The sequence below is a fragment of the Notolabrus celidotus genome, chromosome 2 (assembly GCF_009762535.1).
Source record: "Notolabrus celidotus isolate fNotCel1 chromosome 2, fNotCel1.pri, whole genome shotgun sequence".
Lineage (NCBI taxonomy): Eukaryota > Metazoa > Chordata > Actinopteri > Labriformes > Labridae > Notolabrus > Notolabrus celidotus.
The window spans coordinates 13,219,153-13,242,229 of record NC_048273.1 but is presented as its reverse complement, the minus strand read 5'-3'; positions in this window follow the sequence as shown (position 1 = coordinate 13,242,229).

The window sequence follows — 23,077 nt, the reverse complement described above, 5'->3', positions numbered from 1 at the left end:
TCTAACAGCCAGGTTCTGGTAGGTAGGCAAGCAACGCAGGTCCAATTACAAAACAATTAAACAGCTAGGACACAAAGTGAGAAGCATAGCAAAAAGTTACATCACAACTGCCAATGGCAACTAGACAAAACAAGTGGTTCAGTACGAACTTTATGAGGCTGATGACTTCAGTGGACACAGGTAAGCAAGTGGGCTAGGTAGGTCAGAGAACAGGGCAGGGCAGACAAGAATGAGGAATAGGTGTGTCAAGGAAAGGAAGGATTGGATGTCTGAGGATATCTAGTGAGGAGGAGTGGAACAGCAGGAGAAAAAGGAGTGAACTATATGTCCTGGGAAGGGTGTGGAGGACTGGATAAAGGGATTAAGAGTGGAATATGATACAGCCACAAAATAATCTGGACACAACTCACCGTTAAGTAGAAATGTAATTTGTATTCACTTTGGTTTTTCTAAAGACTATCCAAAATGGATATTAATTGTTGGTTAGCTGTAAAGTTTCTGCTAGGTGGCTTTTGCTACCTTTGACGAGCCAGACCAACTGTTTCTCAGTTCCCAGTCTAGCAAGACAGAGTTATGTGGCTGCTGCCAACAGTAAAGAACCAAATGTCTTTCTGTTTACTAATGCAAGTGAATACTTTCCTTTGTGTTTTTGGATTTTTAATGGTCCCAAAAGAGTAAATAAAAACAAAACATTGCCTTAAAGATCACATTTTTGAGATGGCTCAGGTAAATTCTACTGTCTTAGCTCACATTATGCTCCCTTCAGTACCGCACCCTCTCTATATTCTACATACTGCCAGCTTTGACAGGGCTGCCTCTTCTCACCACTGACTGTGTGCATTTACTAAACACAAATCTGGGGCTGATTACTTCTCACCTCCTCACTGGCTGTCTCTGTATATGTCTGCTGATGTTGTTTAGAGCAGTGCAGACCACTTCACATTGTCCTCAGTGTGGAATGAAAACGCTTGCAGTCAGGGGGAGTGCTGAAACACATTCTTACATGTCACTTTTTAGCAAAACATACAAGTGAAGCTCTTATTCTCTGTCTCAGTGTGGAGTTTGCAGTGTGGGCAGAGGGTGATGAATACAATGGAGAGAAAATAGAGGAGAGGAGCGAGGGGGAGTGGGGATGGAGGAGAGTGCGTGGGTGAGCGGATAGGACTGGAGATGAGGGGGAGGGGGGCAGGTTAAGTTGGTGCCTACACAGGCCTCTATCCCACAGGCTCTCTCCTGTCTCCCACGCCTGGCCCCTCTAACCTGGCCTAGCTTCTGTTTAATGTCTGGCTCTGTCACACCTCAGCCCACTCCCTGGAGATCAGCGCGTCTGTGGAGCAAAGAACATATCAAACTATTCCTGCAAAGAAGAATAATACTAAAGAAGCCTTCAGCATAGCTTTTCAGACCTTCAATCCTGCAAGAAGTTTTCTTTTAGCTAAATCTTGTAATCACTGTTAAGCTCCATGTGTGTTCTTACCTCCTGAGGGTTTCTTGAAAACATCACTGTGACTCATTTCATTTAATTATCTATCTGACTCTTGCATTTTCACCATAACTTCCACAAGTATTCACTTTCTTATGCAACCATATTTTGAACTAACTTACTTTTACTAACTGCAAACGAATATGCATATCTACAGAGGTGAGAAGGCTTGCTTGTTTTCAATAAGGATTATGAGCTCATCACATCCCCATAGGAGTAAGCGATAATTAGTTGTGTTTTTGAACCTCAATCTAGGGACCCTCCAAATCTGACCAGATGTGGTCGGATTTCACTTTCCTGCTCTGTATGCTAATTACCTGGAGGCCACATAAACCTTGATCAGCTTTTAAAGGACATCAAATAAAAAAACAAACATAACACAGACTCATAGCATGGAGCTAAGGATAGCTGCACTCTTGTGGATCAGTAGGGACAGAGGAGCAGATGGTCATGAACTAAAGCATGAAGATCATGAAGCCTGTTGTTCCCCTACAGCTCTGTGGATTATCAGTGAAGTATAAGTCCGAAGATTACACAAGAGTCTCTGAGGACAGTATCCAAACAGACTGAATAATCTACATAATATATATATACAGTATACACAGATTAACACCAAACATCCATCCAAAATACCCTGTGAATTCAAGGGCTTTCAAGGGTGGGAAATACCCTCCATCACCTTGTGTTTTTAATTATTCATTAAAGATTCTGACCTAACAGATGTTTATCCAACTTCTAGATGAAGGTGTTGGCTTTCCTTTAGCAATACCAAGAGTCTACATTGGTTCTAACATCTCTGTTGCATATAAACACACTCAGTCTGCCGCTCTGGAATACTGCTTCATGGCGAATGCTTGCCAACACGGGAGCCTGAACAGGATTTTCTGTCTGAATGGTGGTTTCCCTCCTTTCTGCTCATCATTCGCTTGTGTTGGCCGGGAAACAGGTAATACTTTATCAACTGCCGGTCGACATAATCACTGAGATATTCAAATCCACATGAGGGCTGGATGAGCAGATTAATAGTATTGACAAATCCTAATTAGCGTCATGCTGAATCAAATGATTAATGTGAACAGTTGTTAAGGAGGCAGTGTGTGTCTAAATAGACCCAGAGGCTAGATAATACAGTAATAGCCTATGACTCAGACTAGCACTGTTTTAATGAGAAATAGACAGAAAAGACTGAGAGAGAAAGAAAGAGAGAATGACAGAAAGAGATAGAAAATAAGAAAAATAGGGGAAAATGAGAGAAAGTAAGCAAAATGACAATGCTTTGTATGCATTCTGTTGTCTGCCTGCCTTCCTGCTTGGCTCCCCCCAATGTTTTTACACCTCGAGTTTTAAGCAGCGATGGGATTAGTTTGTAGGATTGTTGGCTTGCATTGTGTGCTGAGAGGATAGGCAGCAAAATCCCTTTTTCAGCCACCACTACTTATCCTTGTCCCTGTGTTGTCTCTTTCAAACAGGAGCGCCTCGCTCTACATGCATGTAATCTAGGTGACAAGACAGAATGAAAGGAGAATTGAATGTGTATGAAGGGAGTGAAAATGGGATGGCTGACAGGGAGAAGAATGCAGAGAGGTTACAGGAAAAGAGGGTGGGAGTGTGGTTAAAATGTGAGCTGACTCTAACACACAGGTATCTCTCTCTTCTTTGGCGCATTTAAAAGTGGGGTACAGACACATAACATAAGCACAGTGCATTTATGTCTGACATCAGCATGTGAATAATTCATCCTCAACTTCATGCCTGAATTATTGATGCCTTAAAGAATACAGAAACAGGCAGCAGCAAACAGCAGTCTAGAGGGAGGGAGCATGATGCAAGACAGAGAAAAGAATTATGATTTCATCATTATTTACAGTTTCATTTCACAATGAGGAGTTTGCAAAATAAAAACTGACACTTTATCAGATAAAGAAACTGATCCTTGTGAAAATATATTTTCTTAATACTGGCTCTGATTTACCAAACAAGATTTTAGACAACAAAAACAAATATGCAGCTCACATTGGTGAAGCTTGTGTAGGACAGCTGAATGGTGTTGTGGTCCTCATTCAGCAGACACAAGTTGTTTTTAGTCCTGACTGGAGGCAGTATACTGTAGAGATGTTTGGGTTGGCTTAAGATGATGGTTAGTCTGCCAGATTGGTCAACAATGGAATACCCATAGAAAAAGTTGGTGGACTGCTGTGAAATATTGTACAGACATTTGTGGTTCCCTGATGGTGGATTTCACTGAATTCAGTCAGTATGTTTACATGATGTTGAAAAATTGATCCGCTGAAACTGAACTTTCAAAAGTAAACATGTTAGTCAGATTGAAATCGCACTAAGTCAAATTTCTCCAAGTTGGACTAACATACTGTGGTTGATTTTCTCTTGCATTCATACATCTAAATTAGACGCGCTCTGCCCATGCGCCACAGTAAACAGACTGGGCTGTTGAACCAACCTTCAATGGAGGAAAGAGAGGGGAAGTAAACAAGATGAAGCTATTGTATGTATGAAAGGTATAGAACAAGTTGTATAGTTGCCCATGTTTTCACTGTTCAACATACAACCAGTTTGCCTCCTTTTAATTTGTTTGTTGTTAGTTGTGTTTTGGTATGTGATCGGGAGAAGATCCTACTGTAACTAGCTGAAAGGGAGCATATCGCCGCCTACCATTGTGGCGGTTCACATTCTCTTGTCAATAAATCAATTCTTGCCTGGTGTTCGTAAACTGAGATGGTAATCCGGTTAAATTGCCTTTAACTGTAACTACGTATATAGCTCCACTTGACTGTGCATGTAAACATGCTGAAAGTGACTTTTTGCCTCACATATTCAGCCACAAGGCTAATTTATGCTCTACATCCCTGCCCTCCATGCACAAACAGATACGGATGGAACACATTTTCTGGAAACTTACAGAAAAAACATTGCAACACCACCGGAAACCATGGGAGCAGTGTTGAGCAGTGTGGCCAAGAGCTCAAGCCAGACCAGCAAAACACAACGAAGAAGAATACCCTGAAAAAGTGCAAACACTATTTTGAAGCAAGATTATGTAAGTTGGTTATAAGGTATAAACACAGGGGAAGACAGCTATAACAGAACAGCTAGGTGGAGATCGGACAGGAACTGCATGTCAGTTGGATAGCAGCAAAGAAGTGGAGGGCAGCGTCAGACTGGTATGTTCCAACACCCTCTGGAGGATGCATTGTTTAACATCCACCCCAATGCTGGTGTACATTAAGTATGTGGGTAGTGACAGTTATATTTTTTAAGACATATGTATCTATTTTCATACCAAAAGGAAGCATAAATGAGCCTTCAGATTTACCTTATCCTCGGTGCTAAGCATAGACTGTATAAATAATGGACGTAGTATCCGTGACATCACCCGTCTGTTCCTGAGCGCTGTTTTGAAGCCAGTCGTCATCGGCAGCCGTATTGGAAATGCAGAACTCAACCAGGAATAGTATGACGTAAAGAGGCGTGGTTTGAGCCTCCTAGCCAACAGCTATGTGTTCCTGTCTGGGAGTCAAGTCAGTCATGTCCTTATTTGGGAAAAAACTTGTAATCTTAATATCTTCTGAATCGCTGAATAGCTACGTAGAGCCAAGCCGTTTTTTGAACCAGGCTGTAAACATGTTTAATAATGTTGCAAAGATCGTCTTTTTTGAATTGGCGTCTATGTGGTTTCCGGTGTTTCTGCAGCCAACCTCAAGTGGATTCTTGATGAATTGCAGTTTATAACACTTCCGCATGGGCTTCATAGTTTGAGACCGGAGGTTGTCGCTTGATGCTTACGCACAAAAATGAGACAGGGACACAGAAAATATCTACCTAGGCTATCCCTTTTGAAGCTTATATCTATTTAACATGTATCGATTCTGAATGTTGTTAGCTAATCGATACTCGCATTTTACCTCCCAGCACCAGTTTGTGACTTATAAAGATAGCTGCAGCTTGACCTTACAAAGAGAAAAGTTACTAATATAATAGTTGATGTTTTCTAACATTTTGAAGCACCTGACCTGAATGAATTGCAATGTGAGGCATTAGTTCGCATCAGTAGCTTGATTTTAGATTAGGTGTGCTGATCTTTCCTTTGAGTTGAACTAACTGTGTCACTCTTCAAGCATGGACACACTGTGCCTTCAGACTGAAAACATGTTTTAAATTAGATATCTGCGATCCAACAACAGTAAATAAAGAACAACTCAGCTTGATGAATGAATGGATGGACTGATAAAAATAAATGACTTGGATCCTCTAAAAGGCGGTAGTTCTTATAACAAATCAGAACAAAGAGACCTCCCATTTCTCTCTCTGTCTTTTGTTAACTTTATTATCCCCTCCATGCAGCATCCAGATTGATGCTCGTAAGTGCTTACGTACATCTTCTGTTCTGTGGGTGTAACTGTACTGACGAGTGTGTGCGTCTGTATGCGTCTATGTGTGTGTGGTGGCTGTGCTGCCTGCTAAGGGAGGCACGGGGCCCAGACACTTGGAATCATTTAGTGAGAATTTCAAGTGTGGGAGGAGAGGAATGTGCGCCCAGATAAAAGAAAGAAAAGTGAAAGAAAAATATAGCAAAGAGAGGGGGTGGAGAGTGCGAGAGATAGACACAGATATAGACGGAGAGAGGGCAGGCTGGGAGAGCGTGTGGCAGGTGAGGAAGAGGTGTCAGGAAGACGAGGGGATGTGCCACCTGAGAGAGAGAAACATTTGGAGAGGAGGAAGACAAGCTTGAGCTGAAGACGGGGGTGAAAAGGAGGGCATGGAGAGAGGGAAACAAAACGGAGGAAGAGAAGCAGAGCTCAGAAGACAGAGATCTGGAGAAAATGACAGACAGTGGGAGCAGCAGTGAAATAATAGAAGAAAACGGCCGGGAAAAAAGTACAAGCTGCCCACTCCTTACCTACTGTTCTCCATTAAGCTGATTTTTTCAAATGGCTCTTGCAGGTCTCGCTTAGGGGGAACATCTATTCCTATCACAATGCTGCCTACACACACCACGCAGTGACAGGCAGAGCGGGAGGCAAGGAAAAAAGGGGGGGCATGAGTGTAAATGAACAATGATTTCAAAGAAGGAAAAGTGGAAAGGAGAGGAGGGGGAATGTCCACAGCAGTGTGTGTGACTGGAGGTACAAACTAAAAGTACATGTTTTTTTAAAAGAAGAATAATAAAGTGGAGGCTTGTTTTTTTAACTGCAGTGCTGTCTTCAGTGGCTGAGTAATGAAAAAACACAACTATTACCATAAAGCTCTTGTGTTTCTCTTCTCTCAAATCAGCAGCACGCCATTTTCCCGTCATTTGATTCTTTATGAATATCCTGATATACAAACGATTTAAACCCCTTTTCTGTAGCTCTGTCTTTATTTTTCTACTGCTCAGAAATATACCCTCCCACATTCTCTCTTCACTCTTCCGGCCTCTCCTCCCTTCCCTGGTCTGTGCCAAGGCTAACTGCTTTGTTTGTGTGACTGTCTGTGTGTATCTGTAGGTTTGTGTTTGGGTGTGTGCACCTGAGTCTGCAGAATAGCCCGAGAATTCCCATGGAACAGGAACAACTTCCAAGCTTTTCTAAGGGAGTTATGACTGCATCTGATAATCTGTGAATGGTTGTTTATCTAAGATTAGTTGAAATAATAAAAGGTTAAAGCCTCTAACCACATTTATATTGCAGAAATGAACTTGTAAATATTATTTCTTGAACAAAGATGTAAGAAAAAGCATGGCTGTGAAAGCAATATTTATCTAAGCTCCACCTTGATGCAGTTTGAAAATGCATGATTTGATGGTAAATGTCTATCCATGCAAATCTGCAATTGGCCTTCTGACCCAGCTGATGAGCTATGTAGTTTAACTGGAAGGAGTATACACTGAAAACAACAGCAAATCAGCAATCATTGTTCCGTATTGACAGGCACCAATCCCTAGCTAGCACCCTGCCAGCAGGTCAAGATGATTGCCATCCAAAATCAATCCGGAGAGTAACGTGTGCATCTGCTCAGCCATTCCTCTATCTTCAAGGGAATAATAAGCGCAAGCCACGAATTAAAAAAATTAATGACGAATCAAAGTCCTATTGATGAAGGAAAGGCTCTATTGACCAGCCAGGGTCATGGAATGAACTGAGCCCAGCTGACCTTCGTGGCTCCTGGCAACAAGGCGGGCACATTCAATCTCATTTGACCCACTCAGCTTTGACCTATGACCCTTGGAAATACTGCCCCCATGTGAACTCTCACCTCCAGGGATCAGAAGCTCTTGACCATCGCCTCAAGTCTTTGGTCACAGTGGTGAGGACAAATAAGGGAATGCATAGGATGGTGGAAGTGGGGTGCAGGACGTTAGGGGGGAAATCTCCAAAGGGGCCTAGCCACTGATTATTGCCGGGGTAGGAACAGGGCTCCAAAGAAACTTTTTGGGTGAATCTAACAATAGCTAGTTCATTAAAAAAGAAAAAAAAACTCATGCCCATAATAGCTGCATAATAAACAATGTCATTTTAAACTAGTGATGTAAAGTTACAAAGCTTACATTCAAGTAGTCTTCTAGATTTTTGCATCATTTTACCAACAAATTTGCCTTAAGCCCCCTTTTCAAAGCTGTCCAAGACGGGACTTTTCCGCCATTATTTTTTTTAATTGTATTTATTCTTCTTCACCGTTTAAAAGGTTTGGGGTCAAGGGGTTCTGTCCTTCCGATGTTAGATCTACAGCAGAAGTAGGTACACAGCAGGGAAAGAGGCAAAATTTGAGTGAAACATTTATTCTGATAGGCCACGGAGTCAAGCTCAGTACATCTGATGCTCTACATCAGCATCTATCAAATGAGAGCTCAGCTGATAACATCTATGCATCTGCCTGGCAAAATGGACATCCTATTTAAACTACTTTAGCCTGCCTACTCTTGCTGCTTCCCATGCAAACCGCTTTGCAAAACAAGCTTCCTGACTCAATCTGGCCATTTGAATCAATGTCAGAAAAAACTCCCATGTCAACCTTTGCCGTTCCACAACCTTGTAACTCAATTATAGCTTGATTGTTTGATTTCAGTAAATTGTTAATAATACAATGACATGTACATGTAACTTACTACATACATGGGCACAATACCAACTGTGAAATGCAGTTTTCAATTATTTAAGAAGCACAGGGTTCTTTATCATTTACTGAAAGTAGTTGTTTGGGAGGTCTAAGGTTTCCACCTGACATCAACTATGAAGATTAAAGTGGAGTAACTCTGTTACTTTGTTCCCTGTATCAGGCATCCTTGTTCTCATCTGCTCCCTTTTGGACTATTTTCTGTCAGCAAAGTGGTATTGATTTTATAATACATATCTGGCATTGCACTTACTCAACCAACATACTCTGCATTGTGGTCCACCCTCCTGTGTTCCTGCTACCCCTATTTCAATTTTTCAAATACCATTCTTACAGTTCCTGGCATCTTCTAACTTGGTTTTCCATTCTACCAAGATAAGTCGAGCATACAGCACATCAAATTAACAGTAATAACAGGAAAGGTGGGAGGTTGGCTGAGGGTTCTGCATCTTGCTTAGTTGCTCTTGAGCTCAGGGCAAAAAGAGGTAGGACTTAGTTATTAAACTTTGTTTATACCCTTGGATTAATACATGATAAAAGCCAAGGGTCAATAACAGAAGTGCTGTGGGAAAACTAAAGGTTATCCTATGGCACTGTTGCATTTCTGTGGAGTTGATGCAAAACATAATGGTCAATAAATTATGTTTTGTGTTACTAATGTATTTGCCAATGATTTTCTTTTTCCTTTTGGCAAGTGGTGGATGCTTATTTTGGACCATGTGTGGGAGATTAATCCAGAAAAAAACTCTGCAAAGGAGGGGGACATGTGGATGTATATGCGTATGTAAATTTAGCATTGCTAACATTACTGCAACTAAATCCTTTTCTAAAATACATACAATTTAAGCTGAAATCCACTGCTACAGACTCTAAAGACATGACTAAAAACTTGATCTAAGTGGGAGAAATATTTTCAAGCTTCCCTAACTTATTTATGTCTTACACGGATACCTCTCTTCACACTTCATACTAGGTGTCTTCATTTTGATCCTTAGTTATTGTAGTTTTGTTGTGGAGTTTAATAAGTCAGATCACTAATCCTCTTATGCCAGAATGCTGCAGCAGCGTGGCATCTGAGAGCTGAGCTGCCCTGCATTCTAATCAGCAAGGTGAAGTTCTTTGATCTGGAGTTGGAAAAGCTTCCTCACTTTCTACTTGAGAGATGATAGTGTGCACAGAAGCAGCTTTGTGGTCTAAAACCCTTCCAGCTTTTGCTTTGCTGTTGCCACAGACTTTGGTATTAGACTACTTACAAAAAAAAGCCATTTCAATCCTTATTCCCATATGACAACTTCCAGCTTCATTCTTACAATTTGGCTTGAGCCTCTGGATTTTAACACACAGGATCAGACAAACAAAACACACACTCTAACAAATACATAGTGTGTCTCAGTGGGAGTCAAAGAGATATGCTGAGGGTGTTATAACAGCAGTGAGTCATCATCAACATAACACAGCAGAACACTGAATGCTCTCTAGTCTGTGAGTACATTGTGCCCATATTATTGTGCCAGACAATTTGAAAAAAGAAAAAACACAACAGATGAAGTCATCAAACATACTGCACATTACAGTCTGTTCCCTTAAAGTGAGACTAAGTGTGCAGGCATAGTAAAAAGTTAGAACCTACAGACAGGCATTCAGACGAAGCAGTTGAAATTAGAGTGTCTCAAAGGGTCAAGTGGTTCACCTGTTGATCACTCGGTTGGAGGGGTGATTTTCATGTGCGCATGCCAAAGATGGCAAGACAATATCTCCCAGCACCCTGCATGGCAGCTTGTGTGCTGTGAATAAGAAAATATGTGCTGTTGTGATGAAATGATTCTGATCCTGTAAGCTGATACAGATATGTTTCAAATGAATGAACGTGCTTAAAAACTTGAAATGGTTAAATAAGCTGATTACTAAACACAACTAGTTTTTCGGTACCTCCATCTTTTTCACCAGTAGAGCCTGCACACTGGAGACTTGTGGTAAACCTTTCTGAACACATATTAGATAAAATAATTAAACCATGCACATATATTTTAGACTGTGTAAATGTAATTTAAAGGAGGAATGAAGTCTTAATTGTAAAACAAGTACAGTAGTAATCACTGTATTTTCTGTACCCACTAAACCAGCCGCTTATTTCCCAATCACGTGTGTTAATAAAGCTAGTTGGGCACTGTAAGATTCAAAAGACCCAGAGTTGTGATAACAACACTATTTCAAAAGTATTGTTAAAGCCTAATGAAGCTTTACTTGCCTAGGGCTCGCACAGTTGAAACTCCTAACCTTTCTAGAGATTGCATCTGAGCTGCTCAACTCGAGTTACCAGAAGAGTATCAAGTCATCCAGTCACTCACTGATCTGACAAGTTCTGACCACTCTTAGTCCAAAATGATGCACATGCATCATCGATGAAAATGTATCACCCAAACAGTCTACTGCACAACAGACATGTAAAAAAATTCTAAGAATAAAAAAGTGGGATGATTGTATTGATTTCTGTAAATGCTGATCATTCTGTCAGCTGTCAGTACTATGATCAGATTTGCAGACAAAACCGCCTTCTAAATCCTGTGAGTGAACGACAATCAAGAAGTGCCAAACAACCAAAAAAAAAAAGGAAAAAATAGATGAGCTGATTCTAAATATCTGTGGCATGAAGTGAGTGAGTGTCAGGCTGAGTTTGGACTTCAGTTGAGGGCAGGGGGCGGGTATGAATCACTCACTGAGTGATTCACTCTCCAAGTGATTTATGTCGCCCGAGTTAGACCGACCTTCAGCTGAGTTTGGATCAGGGGTCGTGATGGATTAACAAAGTAATAAACCTGATTAATTTCTACAAATACAAGCGATATAATACTTTGAATAGTGACAAATAAACATTGTTTTCTTTTGATTTCATACTGCTAGTAAGATGAAAAAGGGGACAGCTAAGGGCTACAGAGGAAGACATGTGACATGAGTTAGCACACAAATAGACTGTATCTTATATACCTGTGTGACTCACACTCTGGATTCTCTGTTATATAGTAGTGGGATACAATTATGACAGCGTGTGTGTAGGAATGATAATATGTGTGCATGTATATATGTATAAAAAGCACAAAACAGTCATGCAATTTAACTGTTAAAGCTGGGAGCTTTAAGCAAAGTAGTGGGCAAAGTCAGCCTTTATTAACATATGTACAGTATGTTGTTTTGTGCAATACTTGCAGCAGCTCTAAAATAGCTTTTGTGTTATTTTTTACTTTTTATTTGCAGAGTTTTGGTAAAAATGTTCTCTTTGTTTGTGCTTTTTCTATTTTCTATTTATATTTCTTATGTTAAGCTCTCTTTGCCAACCGAGTCTTGTTCACCTCAACTCCTCTCACTGTGTTATTTAGAATAATTTAGCTCCTGTCACCTGTTTGCATGTTTGTTGCTTTTTAAGTAAAGCTTCATAAAAAATAAAATTAGGTGATGCTAGTTCAGTAGTTTAGAAAAGAAAACTTCATCACTACAACTTTATCAAACTTATGTCCCACTTAGGTCAGACACTTCATTTCAGCAGCTAACATTCATTGTAAGAGACAGGTGCTGTAGTCTGGCTCGAAGCTTATTCATCCCAGAATGCTCCTGGTACAGCAATATCACCCCCTGTGTGTGTGTGTGTGTGTGTGTGTGTGTGTGTGTGTGTGTGTGTGTGTGTGTGTGTGTGTGTGTGTGTGTTTGTTTGTGTGTTTGTGTGTGGGTGTGTATGTGAGAGTGTTTGTGCAATTGAGCCTGTGTGTCTGTTTGTTCTCTCATTTCCCATTTCTCATATCTCATGTCTGTGGTTTCGCAGACAGCAGGGCCCATCTCACGAGAGCTGAGGCATGACTCAGACCTACGCAGACTTGTGGCTGGCGGCTGTGACTCAGAAAGGAAGGGTGAGGGAGGGAGGGAGGGAGGAGAGGGACGGAGAGAAAAAGGGAAGAGAGTTAGGGGTGTGTGTGTGTGGGGGGGGGGCAGAAACAGAGAGATGTGGAAGGTGTCATAGATGGGATGTCATCTCCCTCCTCACCCTGGGCTGTAGAGAGGAGCAGCTGTCCATGAATACGAGTGTGGCAGAATAACTCAACACAGTACACACATGCAAACACAGGCACTAATACACATACAGACGCAAAGGGGCAGCTGAAAATAGCAAAACAGAGGCCTTCTACAACATCTGCCAATTATCTGGCAGAAAACAGGCCTGGGTCCAGGATCAGAGCAGTCCCAGCTGTGGGCCTGGACTGGAGGATGGCAGTGATAGAAATAAAAAGTGAGAGAAAAGAGAGATAGAGAAAAAATGTCAATAACAGACAAAGGGTTTTACAACAAGAAAACCGGCTCCCGTTGAGACCGGCGTATAGATCAGTCTGTCATAAACACATAGATTTATTTTATCCATATGTGCCGCAGAGAAACAACCAAGGCCCAAGCCTTCCAAAAGCATTGGCAGGAATCACAATATCTCTGACAGTCAGTCAGTTTGCCCACCTTCTCTCCACTCCGTCTCCATCGCTCTCTCTCCCTCCCTTTGGTCTCCTCGGCGCTCAGAAAAAGAAAGACAAACTCATTTCCATACAAATGGAGTGAGAGCCTGCAGCCCAGGGACCTGGTGGAATTGCAAATATTTCATCTTTGCCTGGGAGCCTCGTGCTATTACTGCTTGGCCATTATCCCCTCTCTTTCATTCTTTCTCTTCTTTTACTTTCTTTCTCTTCTTTGCTCTCATACCTACTCACCTCCGCTATATCCTCATATGCTTACGCTGACCCTCTATAACTCCATCTATCATTTCCAAATCACACATCTAATAGAAAAACATCCTCCCACAATACAGCATTCAAACATTCACTGCTACTTTTGTACAGTCAAAAATAACTTCACTACAAAGCTAGACTGAAGTAAAGGCTCCCATCCCAGGTGTGTGTTAAAGTTTGAATAACTTTTTTTGACCGAACACTGTCATGACTTTCAACTCAGCTAGAGAGCACCTGCTGCCCTCCTGTTTCAACTTATTTCCCTCTTTCTTTTCCCTGCAACATCCTTCCATCCGCCTCCTTCATAGCATCTGCCCAGTGCCCACATTCTTGGGCACACATGGTGTCCAGCAGCTGCCAGGTCAGCATAGGTGCTGGAGCACAGATTGCCTGGCGCTGGCCTCCTACCCAGGCGAGCTGCCAGTTGTGGACACAGAGACAGCAGGAAGGTGCTGCAGAGGGTGGAGGATTTTACAGACTTTACTCAGCAGAGTCTGCTTCCATCACAGATCAGAAGTACAGAAAGCATGTGGGGATGAAGCACTAGAAATTAATCTATACATGGATGGTAATTGCTAAATGAGTATCGGATTGCAGGATTGGAATCATTTGATTAACGTTAAAATTTAAATTTGACATTTCAGCAACCGTGGAAATATTGATGGAGGCACTGAAGCTGCAAATCTCCAAAGCATTTAGTATTCCTTCTCTATCCGAGCCTGCCAAATTTCCATCCAGCCCACTAAACTTCTCCTAACCGTCCAATATTTTCTGCTTGCTCTACATTTTATTCTCAGGAGGAAGGCCCTGGACAGGAGATAGGGAGTCCTTTACATGGCTGTTTTTGCTGCTATACAAAGCAGAGCAGAGGGAGGACAGGCTAAGCCCCAGATGGACAGTGTGTAATGTTGTTAGCTATAGTTAGCCAATTTAGTCACACTGCCAGCAGCTCTCATTACATGATCTAATTCTTCTTCTCTATCTCTTTTTTCCTCCTATTTCTTCAGCACATACACACATGCACACACACTCCCACACAAGCCAGAGAGGAAGGAGGGAGTGCCAGAAGGTGAAAGACAGACAGACCTGTGTCTGTGTGAGAGGATGCGGGTGGAGGTGGTGGAACTGCAGCACTACCAGTATGTGCTTAGGAGGTTATGCGGGGCCTTCTCACTCAGGAACTTGTAGTTTTCCAACAAGAGAAAGGCATCAAAATTGAATGAAGATATTAATAATTCAGAGGCAGATTTCTCCAAGAAAACAGGTTTTCTGAAACGATAAAGCAAAAATCAATGCTGCCTCTCTTTCCCCATATCGCCATGCATGCGTGGAGGAGAAAAGAGAAGAGGGGGTGGAGAGGATCAGCGCATGTGGCTGTATGCCTCTTTGTTTGCACCCCATGTGTGTGGGAGCCTCTGCTTCTGTCTGTGTTCTAGCAGGGTGGACATCAGCTCGTGCCCGGCAGCCTGTGCTGTTACTCAGTGAATCCCCCCGGAGGCAAGAGCGCTGTTTCAGCCCGCCACCTCCAGACTGGGTCAGAGGAGAGGAGACACCACGCGGAGGGAGGTGCAAATCTCACAGGGGCTGGAGAAAAAAGAAAAAACAGGCACACATGCACATGTCAGCATACACACTCTCATAACAAAAGCCCTCACTGTGAGACAAACAGGCGGCTCATGCTTTTGAACATTGATGTGTTGGGTCAAGCAGCATACAGCGTGAGCTAATTATCACCTCTCTATGAAGCTGTCTGTGTATGGAGAGGAGCAGGTACAAACCAAGCACATGCATACATGTGTGCGTGTGTGTGACTGAGTGTGTGTTCATGTCAGTATGTCAGACACACCGCTGTGTCTCAGCTTGGTGTTGTCTTTTTTAAACATTTCCAGAACACCTAGCTTTCTTGCTGTGCTACATTTCCTACTGAACTCACGGAGACCCAAATGTAAAAATAAAACTACAGTCTATCATTTCTCTCTTCATCTTTGCTCACTGGTCACATGGCTCTCTTGTCAGATTTTCCTCCACAGTAATTTTAATTTTGGAAGTTGCAGAAAGACTGTGTGGGCAGTGTAGTTTACTAATGTTTTTAGAAACACTTGACTTGAAGGGTTAGTTGGTTGGGACAGTTTTGGCTCTGATGTGCTGAGGAGGAGGGAATGTAAATCAGAAGCAAATGCTGGAGGAGGATAGATTGTCAAAAAGGTTCCTGAATTGAAAAAAACAAAACAAAAATAAGCATATTTTTCATTTTAAGTACAGAGATCCAGGACTGAAAGGCTTGTTAAATAGTTCCCATTAATCCGTACCGATAGGCATTCACTACTGTACATTTATAGTGAATATCATGGTGCAATTTTGTTTTCACTTTGCCATGAAAGTTCTGGTCAAACTCAAGTCCATCCAGTAGTGAGTGGGGGAGGACGTGCAGTATATGGTTGAGGCTAGAATCAAACCTGTGACCTCTGCAATGAGGGCTATTGCCTCTGTATATGGGGCGCTGGCTTAGACCGCTAGGCTCTATAAACATATTTTTTATGTACTATTTCATAGTTTAAGCTGCTTACACAATGGCTCCATGCACTGTTTTTGTTGTGTCCATGTTTTCCTTCAGCTCAGGAGTAGTTTAGATTTAGTTTTTAGATTAAAAGGCCCCATAAAATTTATCCATAGGCAAAAGTCTGGGAGTTACTACAGATCCCCAAACATGGAGGGAAAAAGTTGGCTTTCTCAAAAGTCAAAAGTTTCTTGGCATCTCACTAAGGTTTCTTGAGAGGGAACCATGTTTTTCTTCCTCCAAAGACTCAATAAATCAAATCCCCTCTTTAAATTGTGAGTTGGCAACAGAACCATATCAAAGTTTTGCAGTCATCTTGCCTTGGTACTTGATCATATATTGATCCCCAATACAACAATATCTGTGTTCTAGTGTTTTGATTTACATTGTGTTATGGCATTGTGGAAGCTTGAGAGGTACACTGTAATCACACAGTGATACCTTCTCTCTCTCTCTCACACACACACACACACACACACACACACACACACACACACACACACACACACACACCACACACACACACACACAGACACCTATCTGCACCACTAACTCATAGTGACTGTGATCACCCTTTACGCCTCTGTTGCTACCTCTGATGCTGCCACAGCAGTGGGGTGACTTGGTCCCACCTGGAACTGGCAAAAACTGGTGATGGAACTCTTCAGGTTGACTCACTTGGATTGATGATGATCTTTGATTAAAAAGTTCAAGTTAAAATTTGCATTTTTCAAGTCATTGAGGTAGAAGTTGCATGAGAGGTCTGGAACTCATATATCATAATAATATATCAGTATCAGTAGTTTTGAGTGGTTATGAAACACACTTACATTTACGCAGATTGCATTATATGATATACAAATGCAATAAAGACTTTCTGTAACAAGATTATTTTTTCTCTATTATAAATATTGTAATGCATGGAATCACTTCTGCAGAATCCATGTTAGACAAAGTGAGATACAGCACACTACAAACACATGCTATGTTTACATTTTCTAAAATTCACAATGAGTGATCATTTTTACTATTAAAAGACAGAAGGATGAGATATCCATAAGGAAACGGTGCTTAAGAATGTACAGGACAAGGTCAGCAAAGAGGAGGTCCCATTTTGTCCACAGGGGGCACCAAAATCAACACAGATCAAGTACCTCACCGCAGCATCAAGTGCAAGTCATTGACAGATATTATCAAACTATAAATCTGTGATGTTATAATGTTAGACAAATTTGCTTTAATATCAGCTTTTAAGTTGTTGAATGGTAAAGTTTCTTTTTCTGTTTTTGTCGATTTTGGCGCCCTCTGTTTACAAAGGGATCCCCCAGATATCTTTACTGATCTAATCTGAAAAGTTATCCTGCTTTTCACTCGTCAAGAATATTTGCACCATGCTAAAAATTGCAAAATACAGAAAAAGTATATAGCCACATAAGTAAACAGTCAGTCCTTTTTTATGGTTTAGTCTGCTTCCATAGCTCATAAATGGGCATTACTGTTAATTTCAGTCAGTGTAATAACCAGGTAAAAAATCCTCACAGGAGCTTTAAGTTTGCAACCACTATGATCTGCATGTCTGACTTCTCCTCAATGAAGATGAAAAGAGTTTCAGAGCTATCCATTGAGCCAGACTTGTAGAAACAATTATAATAGTCAAAGCAATTACAAATACTGCTCATATCGTAAACCTCAAGGGCCACTTCATGACTCAAGAGGTCCTGTGTTTATTTTCAGATAAACTCTTATAAAATACCAGAGCAAGAAAATCCCTTTAGAATCATCTGTTCCTTGGAGAATAAACATGTTTGATGCAACAAACAACTTTTGTGATACAATGTAGATGAATGCTGTGATTTTTATTTATATGCTCTGTAGGCTCGGGGTCCTCAATTTGGTGGAACACATCCTCCATGGAGATTAGAAGCAGCGCAGGCTAACTTCCTGTGATTGTTGAGGACAAACGATGAGACCTTCCGTGTTTGTGTGTGGGTGGCACATCTGGCACTGGAATCTAATAATCTGTGTGTGTAAGCAACTGTTTGTGTGTGTGTGTGTGTGTGTGTGTGCGTGTGTGTGTGTGTGTGTGTGTAAGTGTGTGTTTCTGCCTTTTCCTGGCTGCCTGTGGGGACATGTATCTACTTCTGTGCATCTAAGTGTGTGTATTTGCATGTATTTTTGTCTATGTATATTAATGCTCTCTGATGTATGTCTGAATGTTCCTACGCATGCACAACCCTGAAAGTTTGTGTGTGTGTATCTGTGTGTATGTTCATTCCAAGTGTTTGTTTGGCGTGATATGAGGGATGGAGGAGGTTCTGCTCCTCTGACACAGCCACTGTGTCACGCAGACAGATCCAGAGTAGAAGAAATCATTACACTATGTTCTCGGTAATAAATTAGTGGGTTGAGGTAACCCAAGGCAAGGTAATACAAGGTTAATAATGCACCGTTATTCCCCACCGGCAGAAATAAACAATCTCCGCTGTTTATTTGCCTTTGCTACACTCCCACGAGAAGCTAGAAACAGCAGGACAGAGGCGTGGAAAGAGGGAAACGGAGGGAAAAGAAAGATAGCAGGATGAGAGTGAGAAAGATAGATGACAAATAGATGATGCTTTAGTCCCACTCTTGACACCCACCTACCCCTCCTGCCGTGTCCTTCGTTTCACCACTGAGAAAAATTAAAACAGGTCGACCCACGTTCTTTTTCCTCTTTTCTCTCGTCCCTTTTTCCTTCCTCCTCATCAGGCCGTCTCTCTCTGTGTTTATCTGTCTTCCTTTCTCTCTCTTCCTCCCACTCTCCTGGTCATTGTACAGGTCAGGATAGGAGTCACGACACGGCTCGAGGATGAACCCCCCCTATCTGTCATTCATCACATCCCACAAATGACAGCTGCCTCTACCCACTCACACTTTCACCTCTGCATTTCTCATGGAAGACAATGTGTTGCATGGAGTGATACATCAGTGTGCCTATTTGTTAGGAACAGAACCTATCTCTGTTGCATTCACCACTGTGTTTGTGCATAAATAAAACACAATCTAGAACAGGAGCTACTGCCAATTAGCTGGTGGTACTATGCAGCTATTAATTCATTATCAAAGCTGTAAGTACATTGTGAATAAATACACTCCAAGTTATGGATGCTGGAGCCAATTAAGGGAAATAATAGACCGATACATTTATTTCTATGCCACTCGTAAGGACTGGTAAATATGCCTGTTAGTTGATGTCCTCAGTCACCACGTAGGGCTGCAATGTAGCTTGACCACAACACAGATGTATTATGCATTTAAGATATGTGTGTTTTAGTCTGTGTGTCCGTGAGAAGCGGAATGAGTCCTCACAATTATACAATATAAAGTTGTATTTGCTCATTTCTATGCACAGATTCATTTGGATACTGTAGAATCAGGATTTAGTGTGGGAAGTGTTTGGTTACTGAGTCCATTCAAACTAGTACCGACCAATCACGTACCATGCAGGAAAAACAGTCCACATGGAGAACAAAAGCAGGTGAAACCAGAGACCCAATAGATATACAAACAATGGGCCTCTATCCCCTCCCACCGAAAAAAAATTAAGCCCAAATATGGCCTTGACATATTTCTCTGATATGGTATTTTGGAGCCAAGACATGCAGAAGCAAATTGGCTACTGGAGCTGTGGACTTGACATCATGCCACTTCTGCTACACCAGCCAAAGCAAACATTTGACTTACCATTAAAACAGCAAAGATCCCTTTGGTCGGTGCAGTCCAACAGTGGAACAGATTATTTTGTTGATCTTAATTCCGCGCTAATGGTTATGTAAAGTCCAATGACTCTGATGTTTGTGTTCATTACGTTTTCTATCTCTTTCTCTTCTCTTCTAATATGGAAAGGTAAGCTGCAGGCACTGCATTTGTCAACAGAGCTGTCAATCATAACACTGTATCATGAATGACTTCTTCAAAAAAATTAGCACTGGTACATAAAACAAAATGATTAAAATTAAGTCTGATGATGGAAAGCTTTTTTGAGAAAACTTGATTTGATATGTATTGAAATTTTCTAGTTTGACCCAAGATCCATCTGTTATAATGGTGGAGGCGGGGTTTTATTACCTACAAGTGCAGCCAGTCACCAAGGGGGAGCTCTATATGTGTTGGCTAGAGTGTTGAGGTGCTGTTGTTCGTCGTCTTTAGGTGGAACGATATCTGCCATAATGATATCATGGCACCTATCTGTGATAATCTGTTGAAGATTTATTCAACTCTAAACACAGATGACAACAGCAGCCAACAATCTATCAAAAATGTCAACTCAAGCTAAAAATGTGCTTGATGCTGTGTCATGAAAGATCTTTTAGATTTCAAGATTTCCTGGAATGAATTAGGAATAACCTCCATTCAACAAACAAGCATTTTGAAAGTATTTAACCTGTCATTAAGAGAAAAAATCTTCTTGGTTATCATTTTCCCGTTTACAAAAGTGAATCATGATGTTATTTCATCAAAATTAAAAACTTTGTTTTCAATATGTCACAAGACACCCTTTTTTTATAGATTCATATAGCTTAAAGCTCCTGTGATGAGTTCCTTACTTGTTGTGAAACAGATTGAAATTCATATTTCTACTTCATGACTTACAACAACAAACCACACCATCACTTCAGAACTTGTATTGTAATACTGCAGTGAGGGGGCATGTAAGACAAGGTGACTGAAAACATCCTGAAGATACAGCCTTTAATGACATGTTCAATAGCAAATATTCGCAATGGCTGTAAAAGACAACAGGATGAGATTACTTATGTCAGGAAGTACTACCTTGCCAGGTTCAGGACAAGACCACCAAAGTGATACGATGCACATACTGTATCTGCACACAAGGGGCACCAATATCAACACATGCACAAGTTACTCACAGCAGCCTTAACTAAACCGGAGTGAAGCCTCTGTCTAACTTACCAGAGACTAGATTACGAGGCAATCTTCAGCCATGCCGAGAACCAAAGAAGAGGTTGGGGTTTATTTTGCTAAGAGACCAGAGGAGCAAATCCCACGACCACTTCTCAAGTTGCTTAAAGGTGACATATTACACTTTTTTCATCAAAATATAGAGGTCCCCAAAACATGTCTTTAAAGTTTATGCTCAAAAAAACACTTTGAAATCAAATTTTGGCAAGCCTGAAAAACACTCTTCTTCAGCCCTGTTCAGAACGGTCTGTTTTCCCTCTGACCACGCCCCCTCAGGAAGTGGATGTGGCCTCGGCTCTCCAGCACGTTGATCTAATGTTTACATGTTGGCTGAACATACACGGCTGCTTACAGACCCGCGTTACTTCAACCCTCTGAATTTGATCCACAATCTGATCCCGACAGAGAGGCGCCTGCAGCAGGACCTTTCTGAACGATTGGTCACAGATTTAGTGTTTCTTTTTGTTTTATTTGTCAGTATGTCGACGTGTGTCTTGGTACACAGCTACGAACATGTAGCTATGTGGCTATGCTAACTAGCGCTAGGACTTTTCCATGAAAAAAAAAATCATCCACTAGATCTTCAAATCTGCAAACGTGGGGAGTAAAACCGACCTCTGCCAGAAAGGCAGCAGGACCTTTCTTAACGATTGGTCACAGATTTTGTGTTTCTTGTTGTTTTATTTTTCAGTATGTCGACGTGTGTCTTGGTACACAGCTACGAACATGTAGCTATGTGGCTATGCTAACTAGCGCTTGCACTTTTCCATGAAATCATCCACTAGATCTTCAATTCTGCAGGTGTGGGGAGTAAAACCGACCTTTGTGTTTATTAAGACAGCCTACAACTAGCATGCCTCCCTCCTATGCTCCTTGTTAGCACACATGTGTGCAGGTAATGAAAAATGGAGGAGGGGTTCAGTATTATTTTACACAGTCTATGGGCTGAACAAGCTCCGAGCCCTGACTCCGTGACAGACACACATTTACAGAAAGGTGGAGATATATCAAAACAGGGGCAGAATGGTTTTTTTCCATTTTTGGGGAGTTTGTAGACATGCCAGGGACACATATTTCAGGTAGAGAACCATTAAAAAGTCGATTTTGCATGATATGTCACCTTTAAATGTAGCCTACGATAAACAATAGATTGTCTTTGCTGGACGTTTTTTTTAATTATTGACTACAGGCTACAATAAAATGCCCAAAAACTTCAATGGCACGACAAATGTTCTCTATTATCTCAAATATAATCTAACCGGCCGATTAGCCGCTTATGCCCCACAGCTGGGTGGGAACCAATCACCTGCGCTTACCTGTCGTGTTTGCAGGGATCAATTTGCCCGACGGAGCTCCCTCAGTCTCTGCAGAGCTTCTGGGTCGAGTGCAACGATCCTTGGTGTGTTCATGGATCTCAGTGTGTCCAGTGTGCATACGGTATGCGGTACGAGTGAGACGAGCACGAAGTAATGCTGTGGTAGGGTCGCGGACAGCCGAGGTAACCACAATTGTGTTTAGCATTTGTCTTACTGTGCCGTTTTTGTTGTTTATCAGTGGTTAAGGTTTATGTATTTGGTTACAGATTGCCACTGTTGCCTTGTTTTTTTTGTCTTTCTATTTAGCTTTTCTTTTTGTTATTTTTGTTGTTTGTTTTTGTTATCTCTCTCGCTTCTTTTTCTCACTTTATTTGTTCTTTCTTTGGAGCTTTTCTGATGGTTTCTTTCAGGTCTTAGATGCCGTTCTGTTGAGCTTTATTTTCGCAAGATTCAATTAAGTCTTGCTTTTGTTTAGTTACAACAGGGTTTCTTTTTGCCTTTTAGTTTGGGTTACAGCTTAGTTTTGGCCTGTTATTTAAGGGTTTGCTTATTAACAGTTTGATGAAGACTCTGCTCAGTAACAGTTTTGTAGTATCCCTGTCCAGGCTGTGTAGGAGGTCGTGGCTTTAGCTGCACAGATTATGGTGTCAGGCCTTCCTTGTTTTCTTGTTTGTATTTCTATTTTTCATTAGAGGTGCATCGTAGTGGTTGTCTTGCATGTAGGTCTGACCAGCTAATCCAGTGCTAGTTATGCAGTGGTGTCCTTCCTGTTCTGACCTGTAGGATGTTTTGCAGGTCAGTTTATTGCTAAATTAATGAAGTGTTTGTTGTAAACTATTTTTGCACAAATAAATAAAGAATGTATTTATATTTTCCATAAAAGCATGCCTTG